The following is a 21,032-nucleotide window of genomic DNA, read 5'->3' on the forward strand; positions in this document are numbered from 1 at the left end:
AAATATTATTACTGTCACCCAGATGTTATTAGGGGACTAAGATGGCAAATATTATTATTATCACCCAGATGTTATTAGGGGACACAGCAACAGAGCAGCTGGCGACATCTTTTCCGCAGGTAATGTAGCGCTGATTGCAGACGTGATCTCTTCTTTTTTGTGCCATTATCTGATGACTGATCCCTGTCTGCATCAGGCATGATGTCTTCTTTTATTTCCTCCATCTCTTCCGAGTTCACCTGGTGGAGATATAAATTATATACAGTATGTTATATGTGTCCTCTAAAGTGATATGAATAGTTCTGGCAGTATGACTATTACCAGACAATCTACTAGTTATTACTCAGACATTGTACAATAACTAATAGGTTCCATGTTTAATTCATTAAAGATAACTCATATTCTATATCTATCTAAAGGAACTATATGCTGCAGCAGTGATTGCTTCTTAACTAGGTATTTGAAGGCCCCATAGTGCCCTTTATACACATTACACCACAGTAGAGCTACTTATACACATTACACCACAGTAGACCCCTTATACATGTTACACCACAGTAGAGCTACTTATACACATTACGCCACAGTAGAGCCCCTTATACACATTACACCACAGTACAGCCCCTTATACACATTACACCACAGTAGAGCCCCTTATACACATTACACCACAGTAGAGCCCCTTATAGACATTACACCACAGTAGAGCCCCTATACACATTACACCACAGTAGAGCCCCTTATAGACATTACACCACAGTAGAGCCCCTATACACATTACACCACAGTAGAGCCCCTTATACACATTACACCACAGTAGAGCCCCTTATAGACATTACACCACAGTAGAGCCCCTATACACATTACACCACAGTAGAGCCCCTTATACACATTACACCACAGTAGAACCCCTTATACACATTACACCACAGTAGAGCCCCTTATACACATTACACCGCAGTAGAGCCCCTTATACACATTACGCCACAGTAGAGCCCCTTATACACATTACACCACAGTAGAGCCCCTTATACACATTACGCCACAGTAGAGCCGCTTATACACATTACACCACAGTAGAGCCCCTTATACACATTACACCACAGTAGAGCCCCTTATAGACATTACACCACAGTAGAGCCCCTATACACATTACACCACAGTAGAGCCCCTTATACACATTACACCACAGTAGAACCCCTTATACACATTACACCACAGTAGAGCCCCTTATACACATTACACCGCAGTAGAGCCCCTTATACACATTACGCCACAGTAGAGCCCCTTGTACACATTACACCACAGTAGAGCCCCTTATACACATTACACCACAGTAGAGCCCCTTATACATATTACACCACAGTAGAGCCGCTTATACACATTATGCTACAGTAGAGCCCCTTATACACATTACACCATGGCAGAGCCCCTTATACACATTACGCCACAGTAGAGCCCCTTATACACATAGACCATGGTAGAGCCCCTTCACCTCATTCCTCCTCCTCATTAAACTACAGTAAGTCATGTGCAGCTAAAGTCACAGCCCAGCATCTCTAGTACACTGTGAGTGGTGTTTTTCTGCAGTCTGTGATGCAAATAAGGTGCATAATATAAAGAAAAAGATGGTATGCTACACCTTTCTACGTGGCTCAGTCGCACCAGGCTACTTGTGCCATAAGGCGCAAAGACACTGGGGATATGAGGACTCATCTGTAAATTTATTATGACTATTTACTTGTGCATATAAGTGATTACGCACCATTGTAACTTCATTGGTGATCATAAGATGTGACAAGTTATCACGGTGATGGGGCACATCATTATATGACAGGATCTCACTCTGTAATAAAGAAAACCATAGTCCATTTAGAATAAAACAATGTCCTTATTACTATGGGGGCCCAAATCTTACTCATTTATTGAACACATTTTGAGAGAAATCCCTCATCCCCTGGATGCTATTGTTCCCCATGTCATTGTTATTTTGGGGGCCAAATCTTACACATAAATATTGATTAAGTATTCTGTATAAAGCACTTATTTATGAAACAAATTTTGTGAGAATTCCCTCATCCCCTGGATGCTATGGTTCCCCTGTTTCACTTTGCAATTGCAGCCCCCATAAGTGTCTATATTGTAAAATTTACCATTGTGAAGCATTCTGGAGCTTTGCCCCGATAACTAACTGCATCTTTATCCTATAGTCTACATATGGCACAATTTGCCAGTAGTGCAATCCATTGGATCCCCCTCTGGTAATGGCCATTTCAATATGTGCAATCTGAAGACCGCGCATACCCACTAGTGTGCCAGAGATCCCGCAGCAGAAAGTACAGTGGGCCTGATTCAACATGGATCCCAAATGCAACAGCATACGCAGATTGGCAGATGGTGCATAGCGCGCATGCATGTGCACCGCGGTGCGCAGGCGTGAGATAGCATTGCGATGGTACTGCGATCTCTGCACGCAGAAAGAAAGCCATCACAGAGTGAGTGACAAGCAGTGACCTTTTGGGGGTGGTGATGGGGGAGTGGTCAGAGAAACACAGGCGTTGCATGGGCGTGCATATATTAGCCACTGTGACGGCATATAGCTTGAGTACTTACTGCGGAAGATGAGGTTAGCAATTTATGAGTAAGGTCGGACCTCCTGTAATTGTGCATGAGGGACCAATGTTACTTGATGTTTCCAATGCGTACACAGGATTTCAAAGTATTACGGATGTGAGATAGTGGTAGTGGTTGTCTCTATGCTGGCTGTGCGATGGCTTTGTGATTCCATTCATTAGCAGATTTTCACAGCAGACCTGTGTGTGCAATCGCAGCTGCGATCGTAATAGCAATCCATGCTAAATCAGACCCAGTGATCGCATCAGCGATCACTTTACTCATCGCAGGGATGGGCTCCTATTAGCCCCTGTCCCTGGATGTGTTCCTTCATATATCTGGGAGGTATATAATTTCTTGTTGGTGAGAATATCAGTGAAAGAAAATGATAATTATTGGGTCTAAACCTGATAATTGATAAATATGCCGCTTTGTAAAGTATTTGGGCTATTTCAGGGTTGATAATAATAGTAAAACTATTACTACTACTAATTATAATACCATTAGCAATTTACTTGTGTAGTAAAGTGATTACTCACCATTGTAATTCCCTGCGTGATTAAATATTGCGTCTCGTTGTTATTGGACACATCATACAGGCTAGCGATGACTCTCAGACCTGCCTATAATATAAATATGTATAGAACAGCCCATTTAGATGAAAAAAATGTTTCTACTTCAGGGTCCATAGGGGGTCCACAGGGTTGACCTTGGGGATATAGCTGGATCAGGATCCATGGGCACCACACAGTTAAGCTTTTAGCTCCCAGGATGCACTTGGGTCCTCCTCTATACCCCGCCCCCGAGCCACAGGCACCTCAGTGTAAGCTGGTGCCCGGCCGGACTCGGTCACCGCGCAGGGGGGCTGCAGGAGCAGCCCCCAGAAGCTTTTTATTTTCTAATAGATTTTATTTATTTTAGTTTCTCTTTTTACTACAGACAGCAGCGAAGGGCTGTCTGTACAGACGCCCACGCTGCCGCTCTGATCCCCGACTGGCGCCGCGACGCCAGTACTGATCTGGGGATCGCGGCGGGAGGACAGAGTCCGTACTAGCCGGACTCTGTCTACCTCCCAGGACTGCTGCCGGAGTCGCCGGGGATTCAGGTAAGCCGCGCATCGCTGGCTAGCAGCGGCGCGCGGAATACCTTAAATGCAGTCCTTTAGCCTCCGGTCCTGGGGACAGACCGGAGGCTGCTGGCAGTGGCGGCGGGCCCCCCCATAACCCGTGGGACCACTAGACCACCAGGGATAACCGGCAAGCGGGAAGCCAGCATCCCTGGGGTTAATGGACAGCCAGGGGAGGAAGCCTTCCCTGTTCAGCGGCTCCTCCCCTCAGCTCAGCGCGCTTTTCAGCCTGCACGTCTAGCGTCCCTGAGCTGCAGTTCACTCGGCCACTCCTCCTCTGAGGTCTCTGGCGGCCATTTTTTTCTACATGTGGCAGCGCAGATCCCTCAGGGAGCACGCGAACCGGTCCCCCTGTGTACCTCTCCCCTGTTAGGACGGCGTACACAGCACTATAGCCCTCCCAGACACTGAATCTGGGCGGTTGAGTGTAGTGTAAAGGTGCAGTGAGTATATCTTCCTGCATGGTATGTGACTTTTGCTAGTGCTGCTGTCTGTATTTTTCTCTTATTACTGTCAGCTTATATCTATCTCTTTCCTTCTTCCTTAGCCCTACAGGTGTGGAGGAGGGGCTTTTCTACTAACCTCACATATATAAATCAAGTATTTGTGAGGTCTGTCACATACAGTTGTGTGCTACACAGTGCCATATTCAGGACTGTTGTTCAGCACACAGGGAAGTGCAGTTCTTTTTTCCTCTATTGCCATATATATTTTGTCTGTACATTATATTTGGTTATGTCTGAGGGTGAAGTTGAGCACTCCGGGACTCCAGTGTTGTTTTCCTGCAGGCGCTGCTCTGCGGGATCACATAGGGAAGAGGCATCTCTGGATGGCCTTTATGAGCGGTGTCAGTTGACTCCTGGTCAATCCAGACCCCCTATGACACAGGAGCCACCATGGGCTATGTTTTCACAGGTGCTGGTGTCTCTGGCGGACCGCCTTGCGGCTCCGTCTGCTGTCCCTACGAGGACTCTGTCCCAGCCTACCATTTCCCATTACCAGTGTACCCCGCAATTATTGCAGAGTTCCTCTGGGTCACAGACTGTGGACCCTTATTCAGGATTGCCTATCTATTTTCAGGCCTCTCCTGCTACACAACAGTCTGTGGTGCCTTTCCAGACCAATGTGGCAGCTCCTCCACCATGGGTGGACGTGCTCTCCAGTTCAGTCCAGAGTCTGGCAGCTGCATCTTCGACTTTTCAGTCGATGCTGCACAATGACAGGGCTGCAGGGGCGTCTAAGCGTGCACATAAGTTGTATGCGGCGCAGATTTCGGACACTGAGGGGTCCTCAGATGAGGGTGATGTCCAGGACTACTCCGATTCGTACACCTCGGCTCAGGAGTTGGAATCTCGGTCGTCTATTAATGTACGAGCTCTGGTTAGGGCGGTGCGTGCCATTCTCCTAATAGAGGATGAGGCACCTGATCCTAAGTAGAAATTCCCTAGTTTAAAAAAAAAAAAAAAAAAAAACTAAGGTGACTTCGGCGGTATTCCCCCTATCTGATCAATTAACGGATCATATGGCGGTGGCTTGGCAGACACCCAGTAAGAGATTTGTGCCTCAAAAGAGGTTGGCTTCCAATTATCCATTCCCGGAGGCGCATTGTAGGAAGTGGGTAGCTCCACCGGCGGTGGATTCCCATGTCACACGCCTTATTAAGAGTGCTACGCTGCCAATACCGTCAGTTTCCTCGTTAAAGGATCCCACGGACAGAAAGGTTGAGGCTTGCCTTAAGTCTATTTATTCCCTATCGGGAGCAATTGCTCGCCCGTCCAGGGCCATTTCCTGGTGGCTAAGGCCATTAGGGTTGGGCCAATGCCTTAGGGGACACTTTTCCTGAGGATACTCAGGAAGTCCAGAGGGCATTACTAGGACAGATGAGTGATGCGGCTTCTTATATTGGAGAAGCTTCCTTGGACGCTAGTCTGCTAACCTCTAGGGTGTCGGCTGCGGCTGTGCATGCCCGCCGCTCCTTATGGCTGAGGTCCTGGAGAGCAGACGCTGATTCAAACAAGGGCCTGGAGGCCTTACCTTTTAATGGGGAATTACTTTTTGGTCGAGACTTGGATAGGATCGTGGATAGACTGGCTAGGTCCAAGAAACAAGCTTAGAGTGCCAGGCGTCCCTCTTCCAAACAGGAAGATAAGCCTTCCGCCTGATGGGACGGGCCTCCCTCTGGGGGATCCCAGAGGGGAGGCCGACTTCTTCATTTCGCCCAGAGCTGGTTCAATACCACCACCGATGCCTGGGTGCGAGAAGTGGTCTCCCAGGGGTACGCCCTGTCTTGTCGGCGCAGACCGCCTCACTAGTTTTTTCTGCACGAGTCCTTCTCAGGACATAGCCAAGGCTATAGACTCCTTGCTGACTGCAGGGGTCATTGTACCTGTTCCACAATCTCAGCATGGGATGGGGTACTATTCTGCTGTTTCTGGTACAGAAACCCAATGGCTCCCATCGACCCGTTCTAAATTTAAAGTCTTTGAACAGGTTTCTCAGGATTCCCAGGTTCAGAATGGAAACCTTGTGTTCCATAATTCTGGCTATGGAACCAGGGGATTACATGGTCTCCCTGGATATCCAGGACGCTTACCTCCATGTGCCGATAGCAACGTCACATCAGAGGTGTCTGCGGTTCGCTCTGTTGCACCGTCACTACCAGTTCCGGGCTCTCCACAGCGCCGAGGGTGTTCACCAAGGTGATGGCAGTTATTGCTGCCCACCTTCGGAACCAGGGGGTACGGTTGTTAGCGTATCTGGACGACCTCCTATTGCTGGCAAGCTCTCCGGAGGTTCTGCTGCAACATCTCCAACTGACGGTGGCTTGTCTGCAGATGCACGGGTGGTTAATAAATTGGAGGAAGTCATCCCTGATCCCATCTCAGCAGAGGGTCCATCTGGGGGCCCTCCTAGACTCTCATCAGCAGCGGATCTTTCTAACTCTAGAAAAGGTATCTTCCCTACAGTTGCGGATACGCAGTTGCCTGGATTGTGCCAGTCTTTCGGTACACTCGGCAATGAGAGTGCTGGGTTCCAGGGTGTCGGCATTCGACATGGTGGAATTTGCCCAGTTTCACTCCAGGCCTCTGCAGAGGCTGATTCTAGCAAACTGGAATGGGTTGCCTCACCGGATCCGGTCACAGACCCTGGTGCTATCTCCGGATGTACGACAGTCCCTGAATTGGTGGCTTTAAACAGCTCACCTTCTCGAGGTTCGCCCCTTTTGGATCCCGGACTGGGTTCGGCTCACGACAGATGCCAGTCTTCGGGGTTGGGGGGCGGTGACAGGCTCCTTGTCACTTCAGGGTCGTTGGACAGCGGAGGAAGCGGCTCTCCCCATTAATGTTCTGGAACTAAGAGCCGTGTACAGGGCTCTGCAGTCGGCCGGCACCACTCTTCACGGAAGGGCGGTGCAAGTGCAGTCAGACAACGCCACCACGGTGGCGTACATCAATCACCAGGGAGGAACTCGCAGCCGGGCTGCGATGGCAGAAGTGTCTCACATCCTAACCTGGGCGGAGTGCCACTTTCCAGCGATCTCTGCAGTCTTCATTCCCGGAATCCTCAATTGGGAGGCAGACTTCCTCAGCCGTTACGACGTGCATCCAGGGGAATGGTCGCTTCATCCAGTGGTATTCCAACTACTCATGGACAAGTAGGGACTGCCGGAGATGGACTTGATGGCCTCTCGTCACAGTCACAAGTTGCCCGTGTACAGGTCAAGGACAAGGGACGACGGCGCCAGTCTGGTGGACGCTCTGTAGGTCAGATGGACGTTTCAGCTGGCATATCTGTTTCCTCCGATATCCCTTCTGCCTTGGGTCCTGTGCAAGTTCTATCAGGACGGAGGCACTCTGGTACTGGTGGCCCCAGCGTGGCCAAGACGTCCGTGGTACTCCAACCTACAGAGTCTGTCCATCGACGTTCCGTACCTTCCTCCTCAGTGGCAGGACTTGTTGTCTCAGGGGCCCTACCTTTACCCGGATCTGGGTCGTCTGTCTTTGACGGCGTGGCTCTTGAGACGGCCGTCTTAAGGTCCCGGGGCTTTTCTAGTTCCGTTATTTCCACCATGCTGAGGGCACGCAAGCCTGCTTCTGCAAGGATTTACCATAGAGTGTGGCACACGTACTTTCAGTGGTGTGAGTCCAGAAACTTATGATCCTCAGGTATTCAGAGTTTCAAGAATTCTGGCTTTTCTTCAGTCGGGTTTGGACTTAGGTTTACGCCTTTCCTCTCTGAAGGTGCACGTGTCTGCTTTATCGGTTTGGTACCAACGTAGAATTGCTATGTTACCGGACGTACAGACTTTTTTTCCGGGGTGTTCTCAGGATTCTCCTGGCTATTGCTTCAGCAAGGAGGGTTTCCGAGTTGGGGGCACTTTCATGTAGTCCCCCCTTCTTAATTATTTTCTCCAGGACAGAGCAGTGCTTCGCACTCGTCCTGAGTGTTTACCTAAGGTTGTCTCTAAGTTCCATATCAATCAGGAACTGGTGGTCCAAGCCTTTCAGTCCCCTGATCTTACAGCAGGGGAGACTTCGTTGGACATTGTCCGTGCTCTCAGAGTTTATGTTGATCGGACTGCTTCTGTTCGAAAGTCCGACTCCTTGTTTGTCCTCTTTGGTTTTCATAAGAGGGGTTGGCCTGCCAACAACCAGACTTTGGCCCGTTGGTTTTGTCTGTTATTAGGGAGGCTTAGATACGAGAGCATTTACCTGTTCCAGCCTCTGTTAAGGCTCATTCCACTCGTTCTGTGGGCCCTTCTTGGGCTGCTAAACGTGGTGCCTCAGCTGTTCAGCTGTGTAAGGCAGCCACTTGGTCTTCGGTTCAAACGTTTCTAAGATTTTATGCGTTTGACACCTTTGCCTCTCAGGATGCATCCTTCGGGCGCAGGATTCTCCTTTCTGCACAGGAGCGTCCCCGCCCTTAGTTGAACTGCTTTGGGACATCCCCAAGGTCAACCCTGTGGACCCCCTATGGACCCTGAAGTAGAAAACAAGAGATATGGTAAGAACTTACCTTTGTTATCTCTGTTTCTACGAAGTCCATAGGGTCCACAGGGCGCCCGCCCTGACGCACCTGGCTTCTAATGGGCTGTGTTGCTGGTCACCGGTATTTCCGTCTCCTTTTTCTGTGAGTATGGTTTCTTGTGTGTTCCAGTCTTCCTTCTCTCTGTTCCATATTCTCCTCCGGCCTAGGCTGCTTACCAACTGAGGTGCCTGTGGCTCGGGGGCGGGGTATAGAGGAGGACCCAAGTGCATCCTGGGAGCTAAAAGCTTAACTGTGTGGTGCCCATGGATCCTGATCCAGCTATATCCCCAAGGTCAACCCTGTGGACCCTATGGACTTCGTAGAAACAGAGATAACAAAGGTAAGTTCTTACCATATCTCTTGTTTTTTGTTACATTGGCTGGCCACAATGTAATCATAAATATTGATTACAAAATATTCTCTATAAAACACTGTGTAGTATATTTTAACTATATAAAGGATATTGATAATAATAATTTGGCATTGTAGCTAAGATATCACTCACCATTGTATTTGCTTGGGTTACAAAATACTCTGAACTGTTGCCGTTTAAATCTTCAAACACATATGAGTATGTTCTTACCTTGGTCTGTAATACAGATAACAGTAATCCTTTTTGATTAAAAACAATGTGCCAAAACAAAGTAAAAAAATTATTAAAAACTGTAAAGTGCTGTGTATAATATTTGTGAATATATACTACTATTACTTCTGCTAAAAATACTATTATCAACAACATCAGCAATAATAATAATAATAATACTAGTAATATAATTTACCAGTGCACTGAAATGATGACTTACCATTGTAATTTGCTGAAACATCAATGTTTCGATTATGTAACCGCTGGGAGTCATATACGTGTTAATGTAGACTCTGACCTCATTCTGTAATATAGATACCAGTAGTTTGTTTATATTAAAATCAATGTCTTTCTGACATGGAGCCCAAAATGGACTAAAAAAAACTTTTAAACATTCTCTAAAAAGCACTGTGTAATATGTTTGTGCAATATAAATAAAGTATAATAATAATTATAATAAGGTACCTGTATTTATTAATGTACAACCAGGCTCTTATATCGGTTTGTAATACAGAGACCAGCTGTCTATATGATTATTAATGTACAACCAGGCTCTTATATCGGTCTGTGATACAGAGACCAGCTGTCTGTATGATTATTAATGTACAACCAGGCTCTTACATCAGTCTATAATACAGAGACCAGCTGTCTGTATGATTATTAATGTACAACCTGGCTATTATATCGGTATTATATCGATCTATAATGCAGAGACCAGCTGTCTGTATGATTATTAATGTACAACCTGGCTCTTATTTCGGTCTGTAATACAGAGACTAGCTGTCTGTATGATTATTAATGTACAACCAGGCTCTTATTTTGGTCTGTAATACAGAGACCAGCTGTCTGTATGAAGGATACTTGCCAACATGTTTAATCTTCTCTCAGGTACAGTAAAAGCCCAGAGAGGAGATGCATCATTTAGGGGGCAGGGCTGGGCCCTTTACATCATTAGGGATGCGGTTGCATCATTTTGTCTCTCTCCCCTCCATACGGACCCGCGATTCCCGGTAATTGTCTCACCATCCTGCGTACTTCACTAGAAAGTGGGCGGGATGTAGAAGATGCAGTCACTCTTCCAAGTGTGCGGGGGCTACTTGAAAAATCATAATCCTCCCGCACCTTCTGGGAGAGGAGGCTAGTATGGTATGAAGGGGCTGCAAAAGAAAAAAAAAGTGCCTGCTTATACATGTAATATCTGCAGAATTGACTGCAGGAAAAGAGGAAGCACATTGTACATACTGTATGCCATCATTCAGTTACACCATACTGCTGAACACTATTAAAAATTCCCCATGAAGATGAAGGGAAGTCCTATGCACAGGCAGCACCCAGATAGGTATTTCCAAAAGGAATCTAAGGTTCTGTGTCACAAGAATTCTGCCAACTCCCTTTCTCTCACTCCCAGTCCCAGCCTGGACCACTGTCTAGGAAACTTGAAGAGTTATTTTTAAAATGGACTGGGCTACAGGGACATGACCCAAACCTGCATGTGCCACTAAAAAGCTCTTGGCAGCCTCATCTAGGGCAGGATGTAGCAAGGGGCGAAATGTGGTCAAACCCCCAAAATTTGGGTTGGCAGCATTTCTCTTATGCACCAAGGCCCAGAATGTGATGCACTATGGGTCCTGGTTCCAGTGGGTAATGCCATCTTCCTCATGGCATTACCCTATAGAAGCCTATGGGCTTCGTTTGGGAGAATGCTATGAAAAATTCTATCCCTCCCAGCAGCCCCCGTGGTGCTTGGGTCCTTGTTCTCACACTGCAAAGGGCCGCTGTTACCGAGAGAGTGGTCCTTTGCCGTGTTCATCATGCTTCCCGGCGTATACTAACGCCGGCATGCATGCGAAGGGTGGCAGGATGCTTCACATTCCGAATGCAATGCCTCATGCATCCCAACCCTAGACAGACAAATGAAATATAATTTGGGCACTTAATGTTCTCCTGCTTTAGTGAACCAACTATAAAACATATAAAAGGACAGTTACTGTATCCTGTAGATAGCTATTCCAGTTTGTGAAAAGTACTCATATTCTAGTTGGTGGGGCCCTAAACTATTCCCCCCTTCAGTGCTGGAGAGACACCAAGCTATTGTTATTAGCCTTCCCAGTGTGGACACACTGCCCTGCAGACTTAACATAGGGATGTGTCATGGCAGCACATCTGTCCAATCATGGTACATCTATCTGAATTCTGCACACTGACCTTATGACATGTATAAGTGATAGAGTGGTTACTATGGGTGTTGAAGCTTGCATATATCTTTATGTCTAGTGTAGAGCAAAACCATGCATCCCTACTCTGTGGCCTGTAAAGCAGGCTGGTTTTTCCTTTGTGGGGCCCAATTTCAGGGTGGCTCCCTGGTGATGAGGATTGTGGTACAAAGAGAGCAACCCCATAACTCTGGAATGGAAGGTTGGTAATGGTAAGTAACTTTTAATTGTGATAAAACTAATTTTGCTCTTTATTAGCATAGATAACTATGGTATTATGTACTATTTGTATATCATAGTTTATTAGCATAGATGTTTAAACATTTTGTAAACTACAGTAACGGGATTGACACTACAGTCATGGTTATTATCACTTACCCAGGTTACATAACTTGTAGGTGTTTCTCCCCAAGTGTCACCTGGAGGCCAGCCTTCCATAGCTACCTATAGGAAGAGAACATAACCTCATAACTACAAATATTGGTAAGTTTCTCTCAGAAATGGTGTCTGGCTCCATACTGAGTCTTATCAATAGATAAAATAGTGTTCCTTGCTCTGCAATTAATACACAGAGTAATGGGCACTGTTCTACATGTAACATCTGCCCATCTTCTCTGCTTTGCTGACTGTAAGCTCTGGTAAATGTCAGGAGCCTATATCTACACAATACATTATATATAGAAAACATATTGAGGCAAGTATTAAAATCAATTCAAATCTTAGATTTTTTTTTTAATACAATACACATTTGGAGATGCCACACATCAAGCACCTTATATAGAATAGCAGAAATAGTCATCAAAATAGATCTTGTGCACAGTATATTTCAATGAATGTAAGAGGCCTATTGAGAACTAAATTCTCAATAGGCCTGATGTTACTTCTTTTGTGTCCTATTGGTTCATGCAATCTGTCACTCATCTACTCTAGTCTCTGTACTATTACATAAAAAGTCCTACATCTCTCTTCGGTATTGTTCACTTCTGAGTTGGGAGAAATATGTGTTATGACAAGATTAGATTTGGACCCATTATACCACTAGTGATTGGCACTAGCTAAACCTGGGTACAGAGTATTGAGCTGATGATAATTTAGCCTGGCCATCAATGATATAACCATATGGTAGGAGAGAGGAAGGTGTTAAAGTAATGAAAATAAGATCTTTCCAACATCATATTGAGGAAGTGGGTCCACCAGGACAAGGAGGAAGAAGAGGTCCCAGGGATGTTCAAAGGATGCTCCAGCAGCTCTACAGGCTGCAGGACATGTGCCTGGAGCACCCAAAGGTGGCTCTGTGACAGCTCTATAGGCTACATTTCAGACACACTAAAAGCCAAATGCAGGTGCAACAAGGCAGTTGCAGTGTCACCAAAGGCATTGTGCCATGGATGGTGGCACCACGCACACATTCCTTGTTGTGGCTCTGAACTTAAAGTTTATACAAATCAATAGAAAATATCAATAAACTAAAAGTTAAAAAACAAATTCTAAATGAAGGGCCTGCAGCATCTATACATCCCCACTACCATCACTAGCTCATGTATACATTACTCACTGTGCCGTTGGTTGGTGTGAGACACAGGATATGCTTTGAGTTATCTGGTCCCTATAGTATTCACATAATATTATAGATATAGTTTTACTTGGGTTCCCAAATATCACTAAAACTTTTAATTATTTTTTTATACATTTATAACCCGAATTCAATATCTCTTTTCTGATTCACTCTTGATGCCTTTATCAGAATTGTTCTGTCAATTGATAATAATGTTGTCTGAAATTATTACCATAACTTTCCACGTTGCAGTTTTATTACTAAAATAAATCCCTGACACAATGCAGCTGGCAATGTTATAGTTTCAGGCTAATAGGAGGAGTAGAACAAGAGACATCACCAAATGAGAAACCTACTCATTATAAGAATTCATATATGAGAACGTCACTTATATCTCTCACTTGCCTTATAGCAAAGCTTCTGTCTTATCACTATATAAAGGTGTTTGTAATTGTAATGCCCAGGGTCTCTGGTCTGTATTATCTGTATATACTGTATTTAGGCCAATATGATGCATGCATTATTCCTTGGTAAAATACTTATATATATATAATAAATAAATTAAGTTGGCAGATGATTTCTATGTACTGTAACTACAGTTCCTAAAGTGGTGTGTGTCTGCCCAGTCTAGCTATAGTATTAATATAACAGATTAAACAAATATTATGAACCACTGTGAGATCTGTGTCATTACCTGTTCAGGTGAAGAAGCGGCCTCCTGGAATTGGGTTTTGAATCTATAGTATAAAGAAAAATCCTATAACTGCAAATATCTGTCCTGGGACAAATTCTCTGAGAACCTCCCTGTCCAACCAACTCTCTCAGAGTGATGAGAATCCTGTGACATGACAGAGCTCAAGGGGACCTGACTATGACATAACAATGGAATTTCAGAATGGGATGTATAAGGGGCGTTCATTCATATAATGATCTATACAGAAAAGTCCAACCAATTGGAAAAGCAGATAAATGGTTTTATTTCAATTAGAGATGAGCGGGTTCGGATTAGTTTGGATTTCCACGCCGAGTTCGGATTTTTCCCGGCAAAAAAACGGGACTCCGAAAGAGGCAAAACATAATTTTTCATGGACAAACATCATCATTCCTGGACTTTTGACCAGGAATGATGATGTTTGTTCATGAAAGATGACATTTTGCCTCTTTCTAAGTCCCGTTTTTTGCCAGAAAAATCCAAACTCTGCGTGGAAATCTAAACTAATCCGGACCCGCTCATCTCTAATTTCAATATTATTCAGCATTTGCACATAGTGAGCTATACTGTAATTTCCAACTCACTTACTGCAGACAATATGAAACATTTTAAATGAACCCATATATACAGTGTGATTAAATGGAACCTCCATACAGTATTTAGGTATTTTGCATTACATTATATTTGCGGATGCAATATCAATGACATCAATAAGGTGGTTTATGTATTAGTATTGGTATGTGTCTTGTCACACATACTAATAATAAGCAAATGCCAGCTGATGGGACGTTACGGGGTTTCCCACATCCTGCCAGCCAATCAGAGGCCGAATCACATCTAGCAGCCTCTCATTGGCTGGAACCCATTTGTACTCTTACCAATGAGAGGCTGCTAGATGTGAAGCAGCCTCTGATTGGCTGGCGGAATGTGGGAAACCCCATGACGTTCAGTCAGCTGGCTTTCACATAGTATTGGTATGTGTGACAAGACACATACCAATTCTAGTCCATATGGTATCGAGTACGCGTGTTCCTATTTTGCCAAGACCCCCCCCGGGATCCTACGGAGACCAGTGTGAGGATCAGGTGAGTATAGGATCTTTGTTGCCGGCCAATACACACGGATTCTTCTCAGAGAAGAGGACAGAAACATCTGGTAGAAAGTATGTCTGATTGATGTATGTGTGTAATAAATCTTTACTAACTGGTGTGTGTGTTATGTCTTTAACTATTTATTTTACAGTGTGGGTACAGGTGCCGACCGCCAGCTGGTTCTTGTAGTTCCACAAGTGCCAAAGGCATGCTGGCACCTGTAGTTCCATGGTAAAATACAATAGTTTACATCGATTTTACACTTTATTACCCACGTAGAGCCCCGGGCTTCAGGCCAAGCCTGAGGTTATGGGAGAGGAGGACCCCTTTTTTGGGGGGTCCCCACCTCCCCTGAGATCCCTGCTTGGCCTGACCTACTTGGTGTGAGAATGCTTAAGCTTTGGAGACCCGGTAATAGGGTCTCTGGGTTGTGGCATTACACCCTGGTCGTTTTGGGTCCAGTGCTGGTTTTAATTGTAGTGGGACGCCTACGTAATTTTTTCCCCCCTATAATTAAAACCAGGACTGGCCCTGCAGCCTGTTGCTCATACCTAAATTATGGTGGAACCCTACTCATTTTGTTCCCTGTAATGTTAGGTACCAGGACAGGCTGACAAGTTATTACAGGTCTAACACACAAGCAGCCTTCACATAACTCACTGATATGTGCAGGCTGCTAGCTTGGGAGAGATTTGCAGAGAGAAAACACTGCAATCTCAGGTGAGAAATCTCCTGCAAAGTCGTTTAACCTCAAATCTCCTGTTGGTAAATTTGGAATAAAAAAGTGATTAAATCACCTGAGTTTTGGCGATTTACAGCGAGATTAATCTCTTTGCAAATCAGGTCAATCTCGAATCTTAGTGAATTTACCCCTAAGTGTCAACTGTGTACTTCTGCTCCATTTATGAAATGCAACAAGTTTCCTGCATGCAGGGTGCACAATGGGCAATGTGGATGACAACGTGCGGGAGAGCGTATCATCATCGACATAGTACACACTGGCCAGTGCTGACAATATGTTGTCCAATCTGCTAGATTGGACAAAATATCATCAGGTGTGTCTCCAGCATTACACTGTGATGTTTATTTTATTATTTTTATAATCTTGTGCATAAGTTTTTATGTTATGTTACTGTTTGCATTTGTACATAAAGTGTCAGAAATATGCTGATATTCTTTTTTTAATTTCAATTTCAGATGCAGAAGGTCAGAGGCCTGATTGGCAGGATGTACTGAGGAGGGAGATGAACCTCCTGAGCAATTATTTGGGGCTTATCTAAGAGTCTGTGGAGAGGATGAGGAGTGTTTTGAGGTAAAATTTAGATTTTTGTTTTTAAAAAAAAATTAATAAATCCAATCCATCGTCCTTATGGCTGCAATCTACCGGTGGCTCGCGAGCGATGGGTTGGAGACCGATGGTTTATACTGTAATAGAAAACTATAAAAGGTGTACAATGTTTCCTTTTTATACAAAAGCTTTTGTAGTTTCAACAGTTGTATCCAATTTTATTACCAAGAAGCAGGATTAGATAAACAAAGTAACGCTTTATTTTTACATGTAAAACAAATGAAAAAGTCCAAATAGATAAAAATAGTAAAAAGCAGCAGCAAAGTCTTTTGATAGCCAAACCACACCTTCACATATAGCACGGTTTCTTTGCAGAAAAAGGTGGCCGGTTTTTAAATACTGTAACTATATCACATACATTCGCTCTCAAATCAAAGAGGTAATTTTCATGTAGAATAATCAGTGGAGCGATGATGTGATTGTTGGCTCATAGAGGCAGTTTTTATGCAGAAAATACAGTAGAGCAATAATGTAATTTTTAGCTCACTGGACTTTCGGAAGTATAGGGTATGCGGCAATAGACACACCGGCAGATGCCAGAATCCAGGGTCCTTGTGGTCCCCGACCGCTAAACCTCCCTCTGCACGTCGCTGATGGATGCAATTAGGTATCCTGCAATGCATCCTGCACTTGGAAATCAGTACTGACCGCCTCAACATGCTGCTACTATTTATGTATTAATGTTACCAAGGTGTTATGGACTAAGGGCCTGATTCAGAGCTGAACGCTCTGACCAGAGCGCTCACTCTGAATCATGGCCCTCCTCCATGAAAATGGAGCGGCCTCCTGGACGCTCGTATAGCTGTGGGTGACCACCCACAGCATATACGAGCGTCCAAAAAGATGGTCACGATGGTCTTGACCATCACGACCATCGGACTTGCGACGGAGACCCTGCGGTAGGGTCTCCCTGCCACAAGCCCTGGAGTGATTTTGGCTCTATCAGAGCCAAAATCACTCCCGCTGACATCACTAGTGTTATTAAGGACTAAGATGACAAATAGTATTAATATCACCCAGATGTTATTAAGGACTAAGATGACAAATAGTATTAATGTTACCTAGTTGTTATTAAGGACTAAGATGATGAATAGTATTAATGTCACCCAGTTAGTATTAATGTCACCTAGTTGTTATTAAGGACTAAAATGATGAATAGTATTAAAGTCTCCCAGGTGTTTTTAGGGACTAAGACAACAAATATTTCTAATGCGAGCAAAAATCTGACAAAATTATAGGCGCAATGCCTTTATAGCGGTGGAAAACAGCATCGCGCCGGGAAGTTTAGTCGCAGAATGCCTGTTCTCATGACTAAACACCCTGTTTAAGGTGTGAGGGGTGGGAGAACGGCATTTCCCGACCTAATAGCGCGCAGAGAATTGAATAGCTCCGGGAGCTCCTTCCCGGTGCTATTCAATTCGCGTTGAATTGATCGAGTCCATTGTATGTTGGACTTACGACTACGTATCTCTGTATTGTCACTTTACATTTTTGAGAAACGCAAGTCAAAAAGAACTGGAGAACTATGTGTTTTGTGGACTTTTTTGGTTGTATTTCCCCCTTTTTTTATATTTTTTATATTTGAAAGCACTATGGTCCTCATTCAGAGGTGCTCGCAAGAAGCGAGTGCTCGTTCTTAATGAGGGCGGCCGCTTCTTTTTTTAAGTGCGGCCTCCTGGTTGCTAGCTAAGCTGTGGGTTACCACCGACATCTTTTGCGACTGACCAGGTTGATGGTCGCGATGGTCAAGACCATCGCGACCGTCTGGGCTTGCGACAAGACCCTAAGGTTGGGTCTCGGCAACTGTAAGCCCTAGGGAGCTTCCTGCTCTGATCGAGCAGGAAGCTCCCCACTGACATCACTGCTGATGTCAGTGCGGCCGCCCACAAAACAGCAGGTGTTCCTTAAGGAACTCCTCCGTTTGTGAAACCACCCCCCGCCACGCCTACAAAACGGGGCGAGCTGTCGATCAACATCGACAGCCGCCCCTTTTGTAGTGAGCTCTCACTCTGGGGCTTGCGCACACGCAGTGCAGCCGCTGTGCGTGCACAGGGCCTAAACATCGACCTGGTTGCGAGCGCTCAGCGCTTGCGACCGGGTCTGAATGAGGGCCTATATGTAATAACAATAATAAATATGAAACAAGATAACAGTCCAGGTTTCTCATTATTTTATTGTGCCATATAGCCATAGATATCATTCACATTTATTCAGGACTCTCGGGGCTCGATTCAGAACCGGACACTAAGCTGCGCTCTCTTGCAGCTAAAAGCGGCCAGGTATGCAAATGCCATCGGAGAAGCTTGCAGCCCTTGAGGTCGACCCTACCCCACTGCAAGCACTGCGATCACTGCAGGCTGAAATACAACCAAGTGACGTGTACAATGACGCTTCTTTGCTACTCACCCATAAGACGCTGTTTTGACGCCCAGACCCGCCTGCGTTCGCAGCACCACTCCCCCGTTGACAAGCACCTTCCCCTGTTACCACCCACAAACTGTCACTCAAAATAGTGTCCAATCTGTGTACCCTGACGGAATGGCTGGTACGCACATGCAGATTTTCTGGCTTCCGCAGCGAAGATGTGGCAGCCATTGAGAAACCTTAGGGTTACTCAGCTTGCTGATGCCTGCCCGATGGTCATGATGGTGATCCCATGCTGGGTTTTCGTACACATCAGCAGATCACAGAAGCCTGCAGTGAGCATCTTTGTACACAAGATGCCTCCTGCCGCTATTGCATATTTTCGCACAACCGCTGTGTACAAAGACGCAACGCAGGTGCCAATAGCGTCTATTTCCGAGTCGGGCCCTTTGCCATTATATACCGTGAGTAGGCTCATGATGATGTGATTCACGATGCCAGGCACCTGCTCCTCCCATCCTGACACAGAAAGTTATACTTCTACTGATTTCAAAGTACCGCATAGGAATTTGCAGCACTTACAGTTAATTATAATAAGGGATTATGGGTGTTAGTGTGGGGCTCAGGGCTGCCATTTTCAAACCATTTTATGATCTTGACTAAGAAAAAAAGGAGCTTGGGTTGAAGGATCTGCTTTTACAATGAACTAGGAGTGGCCCTTTCTATTTTCTAAATGTACTAATGTATTAGGTTTGCTTGGTCCAGAACCCTTGGAGTGAAGGGCTTACTGTATGTTCTGCTGAAAATTCAAACTCAAGTGGTCTAAAAAGTACAGGAGTGGGTCAGTCTCATGCATACCATCTACCTCCTGTGTGAAGTAGGAGGCCCTGGAGTCTAATGATACCATCTCACATTAAATCGCCTCATTGTGGCCCCTCCTCTTGCTGTGAAATGCCACTACTTGCAGTTTTGAAAATCAGGGGTCAGGACCATGATGACATAATCGCAGTGCCAAGGCCCACCCCCCCAAAAAAAAAAAAAAAAAAAAATGGGTGTAGTAGTCAACCAAAACTATCTGAAATCTTTAGTAATGAATATGGTGTGGAAGCAATAAAGTGAGGGATAATATCCTTCTGTCTCCACAGCAAGATCATCTGCTGCCTCCTGTGTATGAGGCCAGTTTGGACCCTCCTGATGGTGAAGCTGAGAATGCAGTGGAAAAGCCTGCATGAGAACCTGTCAGATTTGGGTGGATAAAAGGAGTAATGGTCAGTCCATAAATGACCAATATACTGTATGAGGCAATTACTTTTTGTTATAAAGCACAATTTTATTTCTATTCTGTTTATTCTATAAATGTGTTTTTTTCAACAATAGATTTTTATTGAATATATACAAAAACAAGTGTCGGTATGCTAGCCCTTTCGGGATGCTGATATCGGGATCCTAACAGCCGGCATCTCATACCGATTCCTTTCCCGCCATTCTCCGCTCAGACATATGTATTGGGGAGAGTGCAGTGTTGTGCAAAATTAGGCGTTCTAAATCCGACCAAATGTGTCACTGACCATCGGGTCTCCCTGACGGCTTGCGCTGATGAGCGTATTTGTCCAGTTTCCCTGGCCAAAATGTACTTAGATTTGCGACCAACCATGGGGAATGCATGGTTAATTCATGCTGATGGTTCGCCACTTACTAAATATCAGTTTGGTTTGCTTTTTAGACGCTGTTTGCTCCACATTGGCCCCTCCCCGAGCGAATAAGGTACCCATTCCTTCAGAATGGGTGCTGCCACATCCGCTGCGTCGGCTGGTTTGTCGGTTCCATACATCATGGCTCCTGGTTGGTGGAAATTGGCTTGTTATAAACTCTGTTAGGCAGGTTGCCAATGGTTGAGGTTTTGCTTTACTTGTGCTTTATGTCTACAATGTGGTCCTGTTTGTCTGTCTGCATGTTTGTATTGTCGTTTTGTCTCCCCTGTCCATGCTACTCGGGTAATACTTGCCGCTTTTCAAAGTGGGGGTCTTGAGGGAATTTTATTGTTACCTGATTAGACGGACTAAATTTGCCCCAATCATACAGTCCCTCAGCAGGTCTTTGTTTTTACCTCTTGCCGAGTTATTGTGTTTTTTCCTGAGCTACCCCCCACTTTTCTCGCCACTCTGTCCTGTCCTTCCCCCCCTTTTCTCCCCACTCTGTCCTTTCCTTCCCCCCCTTTTCTCCCCACTCTGTCCTTTCCTTCCCCCACTTTACTCCCCACTCTGTCCTTTCCTTCCCCCACTTTTCTCCCCACTCTGTCCTTCCCTCCCACCCCCTTTTCTCCCCACTCTGTCCTTCCCTCCCACCCCCTTTTCTCCCCACTCTGTCCTTCCTCCCCCCCCATTTTCTCCCCACTCTGT

The 21,032-nt window shown here is 45.3% G+C and overlaps 1 pseudogene; it reads left to right on the top strand.

Moving 5' to 3' along the window:
• The window catches only part of LOC148525494 (solute carrier family 12 member 3-like), a 137,097-nt pseudogene that overhangs the window by 89,755 nt on the left and 26,310 nt on the right, over positions 1-21,032 (top strand).

The sequence above is a fragment of the Taudactylus pleione genome, unplaced genomic scaffold (genome assembly GCF_031769625.1).
Source record: "Taudactylus pleione unplaced genomic scaffold, aTauple2 ptg000106l, whole genome shotgun sequence".
NCBI lineage: Eukaryota > Metazoa > Chordata > Amphibia > Anura > Myobatrachidae > Taudactylus > Taudactylus pleione.